Here is a 9,041-nt window from a genome sequence, read left to right as displayed (position 1 = left end):
TGATAGTTAAAATTCAGTGCCAAGGAATTAGTTATAATGCAGTGCTAATGGAGTGCATCATTCAGTAGTCACGCTCTTGTGAAAAAAATGAGTGAAAATGCATAATTTGATGCACTTCCAAATCACTTGTACATATGATTTAACTGCATCTTTGGGGGCAAACTTTTTGATGGGTTCGTTTAATCTAATGTCGCCCTGCGTCTTTCCCATTTGTTCAGTTATTCTACGTTGTACTATGTTAACATTTTCGAAATCCACTTGATTTCAACTGTCAATTCCATTGCTCAAACGTCAAATGAAATCCAATCGATTTCAGATGAGTTTTCATTTGACGTATACACAATGGAATTAAAGGATGAAATCGAGTGGATTTCGTAAATGTAAACATAGTACTAGTGTTATAGGCACCAATTATAACGTCATACATCAACGATAAAGAATCACCCACCGCAATCAATACAGGGTGTATCATATTTATTCACTTCATGATCAGCTGACTATCTATTTTCCCATTTCTGCTTTGTTATCATTTTTGTTTTGGCTGCTCACTTTTATCGGCCAATATGTTTTGCCTTCTTATTCGTGTCGTTCGATGAACTCCTTATTCACCAAAGTGAACCTGAACGGTATATGGTAGGTATTTAAGTACGTATTTGCACTATTTGCATTAGGTTTTGACATACATACGTTGTCTTACGTTATGCAATAAACATTAATTTAATAAGCTGACTATAATTTTTTAGCATTAGAATTTGTTTGTGACACCAACAAAAAACAACGAAGTGCATTTAAATATTTGTGATATTAGTTAAGTTAAAAAAGAAAAAAAAATCAAATGTAAGTCATGTTGTTGTGAGTGATCTTCTTATCGTTTATTTTTGCAAACGATCTTATCAGTAATTCTCTCTGGCCACTTGATCAATAAAAACTTATCAGCTGGTTTCCTTAGTTTCTAAATACTTATTTTTGTTTTTGCTCTTGTTGCTTTGTCAATCTACGCGATCTTTGCGATCTTTAGATGCTTCAAAATAGTATACGTTTATTAAACAAAACTCGTCTACCCCAACGTCAGCTGTATCAATTAGTCTCATTTGAACAACAGCAGAATAAGCAACTTAGAAAACAACGTGAATATAGCACAACTGGAGCGATGGAGAAATTTGATTTGCCTCAAAGATTACAGGGTAGTGCTCCAAGTGTTTGGTAAGTTTATTAGAATTTAATGATATTATTAATGATATTAATTAATGATAAATCTTCTCTTCAAGGAATGAATACATTGCCCTGGCCATGGAATATAAACCCTTAAATTTGGGCCAAGGATTCCCTGATGATGCTGCCCCAGAATATGTCACCAAAGCTTTGGCTGAAATTGCAAATGACGAGAACCCTTTACTACAGCAATACACCCGCGGTTTTGTAAGTTGATTTCAATCACATCACATTAATAGCTTGAAAAGATAAGAGTATGCCGGTGTGAGGGGAACCCAGACAACAGACAAGTTCTTGTTTTATATTTTTCCGCATGAAATTTGAATAACCTTACACTGCATTCTATATGGTTTTCTAATTAACAAAATACGCGTAATAGGAGTAATTACACAAACAAACTATCCAGTGTCGTAGAATCCTCCATCATGCGGTTGATACAGATACAAAGAAACGAGTTAAGTTTAATGTCGGGTCTTAAAATTAAACTCTTTTGATTGTTGACTGAACTTTCAACGATTTTGAACAGAAAACAAAACTTTATATTATAACATGTTTCGAATTTCTTTCCACAGGCCACAGGCGTTTGGTACAAGCCATTGGAAAACTGTACTCCAAACTTTTACAGCGCGAAATTAATCCTTTGAATGAAGTCTTGGTTACAGCCGGTGCTTATGAGGCTTTGTATTCGGCTATTATGGGTCATGTTGATGTTGGCGATGAGGTTATACATAATTATAGAACCCTTTTTTGATTGTTATCATCCCATGGTCAAGATGGCCGGAGGTGTATCCAGGTTTATACCTTTGAAGCCGGTAAGGAAACACTTTCCCAATTGAAACAAATTTTTATGCCATTTTCCATTTTTAGACTAAAACAGAAGGTACAATTTCCTCGGCTGATTGGGTTTTGGACGAAGAAGAGTTGAAGAAAATGTTTAATAACAAAACAAAAATGATTATTCTCAACACTCCCCACAATCCTATTGGCAAGGTGTTTAAACAAAAGGAATTAGAACTTATTGCTGATTTGTGTAAAAAATGGAATGTTCTCTGTCTGTCAGATGAGGTCTACGAATGGATGGTATTCGATGATAATCAGCATATACGCATTTGTACCTTACCCGACATGTGGGAACGTACGATTACCATTGGTTCGGCGGGTAAAACATTTTCAGTGACAGGTTGGAAAACTGGCTGGGCATATGGTCCAGCTAATTTAATTCGAAACCTGCAAATGGTACATCAAAATCTGAAAAACACCAACAGTACTTACGACATTATAAATAAAATTATATACTTGTTGAAAATTAACATTATTTATTCATTAATTATTCATGGGGATACATTTGTAAAAAATTCATTAAATAATTATTATACATTTGTAAAAAATTCATTAAATAATTATTATACACTAGCTGACCCGGTCCGCGTTGCTGGCCCATTGTTTGGGTTCTCCGTGTAAACTTTAGTTATCTATCCAGTATTGATACACCCATAATTAGGCATCCCTCTAGAAACTTCATAATATAAATCAATGTTTTGACATAAATTCCATATAATGTCATCCCCCAAATTTAAGATATAAAATCTCTTTTATTATACCCTTCACCATAAGTCGGTGCACGTCAATTAACATTGCAATATATTGGATTGTTGGTCTCGGTACAGGCTGATTTTCGCTATTTTTGAGGATTTAACATCATTATCACACAGAAATGGCTGAAATCTGGTTTTAATATATTTTAAAGAGGAGAGCATAAATATTCGTATCGACCGAAAGACACGCCTTTTTATTTGCGCTCGGTATGTAACAGTAATAGGTTCACGTTTTGATATAGCTCCCATAAAACATTACCTCCCGATTTTCGATAGTTCAGAGATATAGCCACTGTTCCGTATACGTCCTCGTTTTGATATAGCTCACATAGAACGGTGGCGCCTGATTTTCGCTATTTTTGGTGGATTTAACCTCATTCAGGCCGATCGAACGTAACGCTTTTTTCTTCGCGCTCTATATGCAATAGTGGTAAAATACCCCTCAGCGAAATGTATGTTCCTTCGGGATATGTATGGCAACATTTATATAATTCATAAAAAAAATTACTTCTATAAATTGTAGTTGTTATTATCGAGATTTTGCTGTATTTAAAAAATGTATCTTTACCTAGCTATTCCAAGGACTGAAATCAATGCTCATGAAGTTTCACTTCCCACATTTTGAGATTTTATCCGTAATTATAATATTTTCAAAAATCGAACACGATCGCGGTATTCTGATTCCAATGATGATATTGTATTGTATATCAATAACTTTGTCTGATTTCCAATGGATCTTTCTGGAATTTCGATCTTGTGACATCTCAAGTTATCCGTATTTTACTGTATTCCAAAATGTGGAGTTGATCGCGCTGTCCCACTTATTGTTTAGTGTTCAGCGTTTATAGCGTTTTTAGGCACGCTTACAAAATTATGTATATTATCTGAAATAATAAATGTTTGCAAATTTTGTGATGACCGCGATATTTCACTTTTCGCGATATTTCACTTCCGCGAAGACCATTCAGGGTCAAGACAGTAATTACAGTAGTATTGCAAACAATCTGTAAACAATACGTTCAAAAATATCATGGACTTCAGATTTAAAAAAAAAAAAAATTGAAGGAGAACCTCCGGTCACTACACTTAGCCGTATTAAAATAGCTCACGACCGCGCTATCCCACTTGTTCAAGCTAGTGTTTATATCATTTTTGTGTCACGCTTACTAAAATTATGTATATTAATTGAAATAATACATTTTTGAAAACTTTGTGATGACCGCGATCATTCAGGGAAAACAATCTGTAAACAATACGTTCAAAAATATCAAAGATTTCAGATTTTCTTAAAACATTGTGGGGAGGACCACCGGTCACTATTCTTAGCAGTAAAAAACAGCTTACGACCGTTCGAATTAACTGAAATAATACATTTTTGAAAATTTTGGGATGAACGCGATATTTTACTTCCGCAACGACCATTCAGGTCAAGACAGTAATTACCATAGCAATGCAAACAATTTGTAAACAATATATTAAAAAGTATCTTGAATTTCGCGGTTTTCTTAAACAATTTGTGGGGAGGACCACCGGTCACTACACTTAGCGTGATAAAAAATAGATTACGACCTATTCTCACACCTAAAAACTCCACATACAAAATTTCATAAGATTTCCCAATCGATTTTTCAGAATTTCTATATAGTGACATCTCATGTTATCGGTATTTTACTGTATTCCAAAATATGGCGTTGACCGCGTTATCCCACATATTGAAGCCAGTGTTATAGCGGTTTTGTAGTCACGCTTACTTTAAATTAGGTGTATTATCTGAAATAATACATTTTTGAATAATTTGGGATGACCGCGATATTTCACTTCCGCGACGACCATTCAACAAAATATATAGCCTATTTTCACCACCGGTGTTCCCAGTACATGATCTGAAATTTTCAAGAAAATCTATTCAGCCGTTTTTGAGTCTATTCGGAACATACAAACATACAAACAAACATACTAACATACACACATTGCCTTTTATATATTAGAGAAGATTGTAAAAAATTCATTAAATAATCGGGATACATTTGTTAAAAATTGCATATTTTATAAAAATTACATAGTCTTCATGCTGCCGCTCTTCATCCGGCAAGTCAAGGGGCATATATTTGTTCGAGTGGATTGTAGAATCGGTCGATGGGCGTTGTGGTGGACACTCGTTTTCAAATCGTTTCTTCCATCGTCTATAGGTTGTATATTTTATTTCTAATATCGAGGCCGTTCTTCTCTCTGTCACGCCTGAATTTTCGATCACCCTACCTCGCTTCATTAAATTTACATCATACTTCGGCCTTTTATTTTTTTCATTAAATCCAAAAAATTCCGATGATGAATTTGGGGAGTGGAATGATGGTGAGGTAGGTGAATTTGGATGCGTTTCTCGGGTGGGGGTGGGAGAGTGGGTTGCTCGGGTGGGTGTGGGTGAGCGGGTTGCTCGGGTAGGAGTGGGAGAGCGGGTTGCTCGGGTAGGAGTGGGAGAGCGGGTTGCTCGGGTGGGGGTGGGAGAGTGGGTTCCTCGGGTAGGAGTGGGAGAGCGGGTTGCTCGGGTGGGGGTGGGAGAGTGGGTTGCTCGGGTGGGGGTGGGTGAGTGGGTTGCTCGGGTGGGGGTGGGAGAGTGGGTTGCTCGGGTAGGAGTGGGAGAGCGGGTTGCTCGGGTGGGTGAGCGGGTTGGTAATATGAATTCCACTGTTGTTGAGGAATCATGTGCGATTTCAGCATTATGTGTTGTGACATCTGCATTTGCTATAGGGGGTTTGAATGGTTTTAGAGTTGGAAAAAATTAATGCGTAAAACGGAAAAAATATTTAATATGGAAATGACTAACATTGCCAAATTCAAATTGTACTAAATGTAGTAATTTTCGTACCCATATAAATTTCCAAAACTACCTCAATCGTACACTCCAAAAATTATCGTTATTCCAAAAAACAGGATTCCCAAATTCAAATTGTACTAAATTCAGTACCATTTAGTACGTTTCGTAGACAGGAGTATGCATTTTCCAAACCATTTCCTTTTTTAAGATCACTTCCCAACCTTCATTTCCATACCAAATTCGAAGTTTCTAGCTAAATTCATTAAAAATATACAATTAGTACTAAATTTGGTAATTTTTAGTACTTTTCGTACCCTTAGAGGTCGACCTACAGTTAAAATTTCAGGTTTCTAGGATCAGCGGTTTCGTCTGGGCGATGATATGTCAGTCAGTCACGCTATATATTTAGATATGTCAATTCCCTCAGACATTTCTGCAATAATTCAAAATAATTGAGCATAATTTTTATGTAAATGATATGTTGTTATTGGTGAAATTCAAATTCGCATAGAAATAATTTTTCAGCATGTGAGAGTTTGAAGGTGTTTTCAATGCAAGCGTCATACCTTTCCTTGGCATATTGCATTGTGACGGTTGTAGGTGTACGATATACACGTCTTCGTATGTCGGCGAATAGTTTTTCAGGGCCGCAATGAGATGTAGCATTTTCCAAATCGAAATCATTTTCCTTTAGTAATTCTTCCCATGCTGTCAACAATGAGTAGAGATTATTGCTGTTTGGGTACTGCATTTTTGCCAATAATTGTTTAAAATCCCTTATAACATTCTCTTTGCTTGCTAGAGGTGTTTGTGGTGTTACGAAAATTTGTATCAATTTTGTCGTCATTGACACGAACTTTAAAACGAGTTTCAAAATGACATCGTTGGGGTTTTTATTTGATTCAGCATAAAGTTTTACTATTATTGTATTGTTAAATAATTCTTGGTAGCGATTAATGCTGAAGTGCTCATAGAAATATTAGTCGTGGAAGTCATCTAGTGACTGCTCTGGGTTCTCCATCTGTCTCTTCGCGTATACTACATCAAGTTTATATCCATTCAATTGTATTTTTCCTAGACAATTGGTATTATATAACAAAAGGTTGAAAATCATACTTGAACAAGCCTTACCTCCTATAAATTGTGAGACTAAAGTCGTCAGTAAATGGGGAAAGTCATACATCCAAAGAATTCCGTTATACTTAAGGTTGTTTTCGTAGTACAAGGGTACCAGGCTTCTATGCGGCGTAGCCGAGTCGCAGACGATGCCTACTACTTTTACACCGATGCTATCTGCGACACGGAGCATTGGAGATAGCATACTTTCTACGTCTACATAAGAATATTTTTTCCGGGCTTCGGTGCCAATTAAAAGTTACCACTTTTTGCATAGCCCTCTTAGCATAAATGCATACTGGGTTTTAATTGGGCTGCTATTAACATTTATTGCATCGAAACTTAGTATGGCTTTTTTATTTTCAGGAGATTTATTGGCGAAATATTCCACAAGTTTCGTTTGTGTTGTCCCTGCAAATCCCATTTGTTGTCTTGGGAACAAACTTGCTATTGTTGCGCTGTCGGGTAGTGGCCTAGTACGCAAAAAGTCCGTATACACTCTTCTCGATTGGAGAAATTTGATCATTATTATATGATTTTGTTCCGGAGTGTACGGAATGGATGCTGATGCCAATTCATGAAATAGCCTTTCAATTTCTAAGAAGTCCATAACGTTTTCTTCGAATTTCTGCAACCTTGAAAAAAACCGCGTATTGCTTGGGCTTGTTTGTGAAAACTTTTGTTATGATTTCAAAATAGAGCTGGAAAAATATCGATAGCATTATCGATATTATTAATATTTCTTTTGTTTGACTGATATCGATAGTTATTTTGGATTATTATCGATATTATTAATATTTCTTTTGTTTGACTGATATCGATAGTTATTTTTGATATCGATATTATCGACAGAATTGTGCCATTAGTAAAATTGAAAACGTCAAAAGAACAACGTCAAATGAGGATTCCCCAAGAATTCATACGATTTTATTTGACTTATGCGCTACGCAATAGACACTTAATTTTGATTTCAAATACAGGCAATCGAAAACTAACGATAGTATATACACTGTCATACGGGTAAAATCATAGAACAAGTATTTTTGAACGAAATCCATTTCAGACAAATAGAACAATTTGAATTACAAATGGAATAATTCGAATTACAATTGAAATGTTTCGAATTACAAATAGAATTCTCGAATTACAATTAAAATGTTTCGAATTACATCTGAAAAAGGTGTAGAAGACAAAATTTGCTACGATTTGAATGTATACTTTCATGTTTTGCAGTTTTCAAAAATCCCCCACCCCCCCACATTTGTAGCCATTTACATCTATATTAATAAAAGAGTAGAGTGACTGATTCACTGACTGACTGACTGACTGATTGATTCATCAACGCCCAGACGAAACGGCTGAAGCTAGAATCATGAAATTTTGGGTGAGGGTCACTCTTGGTCCGAAGGTGACAGATAAGGCTGGGTTTTTGGAAATTCGAACTGGAAGGGTACTAAAAGTACTAAAAGGTACTAAATATGGTACCGTTTGTATTTGGCGAACCGGTAGAGCTAGAACTTTGAAATTTGGAATGAAGGTCACTGATGGAGTGTAGGAAAGATGTGCTAAAGGGTTTTTAGAAATTCGAACTATAAGTGTACGAAAAGTACTAAAGTGTACTAACTTTGGTACCAATTCGTATTTTGTGAACGGATAAAGGTTAAAGGTTGAAATTTGGTGTGAGAATCAAGGTTAAAAGGTACGGTTGACATAAGGAGGTGTTTTAGGAAAAGTGTACACATGTGTACGAAAAGTACTAAATTTGGTACAATTTGGATTTAGGTTGAACGGATAGAGCTGGAATCCTGAAATTTTGAATAAGGGCTACAGTTGGAGGGTAGAATGGAAGTAGTATTGAAAATTCGTACTTATGGGTACGAAAAGTACTAAATGGTACTAAATTTGGTACAATTACGATTTGGGAGAACGGATAGAGCTGGAATCCTGAAATTTTGAACTAAGGCCACTGTTGGATAGTAAAATGGATGTAGTTTTACAAATTCGTACCTATGGGTACGAATAGTACTAAATGGTACTAAATTTGGTACAATTTGGATTTATGTTGAACGGATAGACCTGGAATCCTGAAGTTTTGAATTAAGGCTGCTGTTAGAGAGTAGAATGGAAGTAGTTTTGAAAATTCGTACTTATGGGTACGAAAAGTATTAAATGGTACTAAATTTGGTACAATTTAGATTTGGGCGAACGGATGGAGCTGGAACCCTGAAATTTTGAACTAAGGCTGCTGTTGGAGAGTAAAACGGAAGTAGTTTTGAAAATTCGTACATATGGGTACGAAAAGT

The 9,041-nt window shown here is 35.8% G+C and overlaps 1 pseudogene; it reads left to right on the top strand.

Moving 5' to 3' along the window:
- Positions 1-534: 534 nt before the first annotated feature.
- On the top strand, positions 535-5,016 carry LOC141389555 (kynurenine aminotransferase-like; annotated as a pseudogene).
- Positions 5,017-9,041: the final 4,025 nt, after the last annotated feature.

Source organism: Musca autumnalis, unplaced genomic scaffold (genome assembly GCF_047663935.1).
Source record: "Musca autumnalis isolate F117 unplaced genomic scaffold, ASM4766393v1 scaffold_1, whole genome shotgun sequence".
Classification (NCBI taxonomy): Eukaryota; Metazoa; Arthropoda; class Insecta; order Diptera; family Muscidae; genus Musca; species Musca autumnalis.
This window is presented reverse-complemented; position numbering and strand designations above follow the sequence as displayed.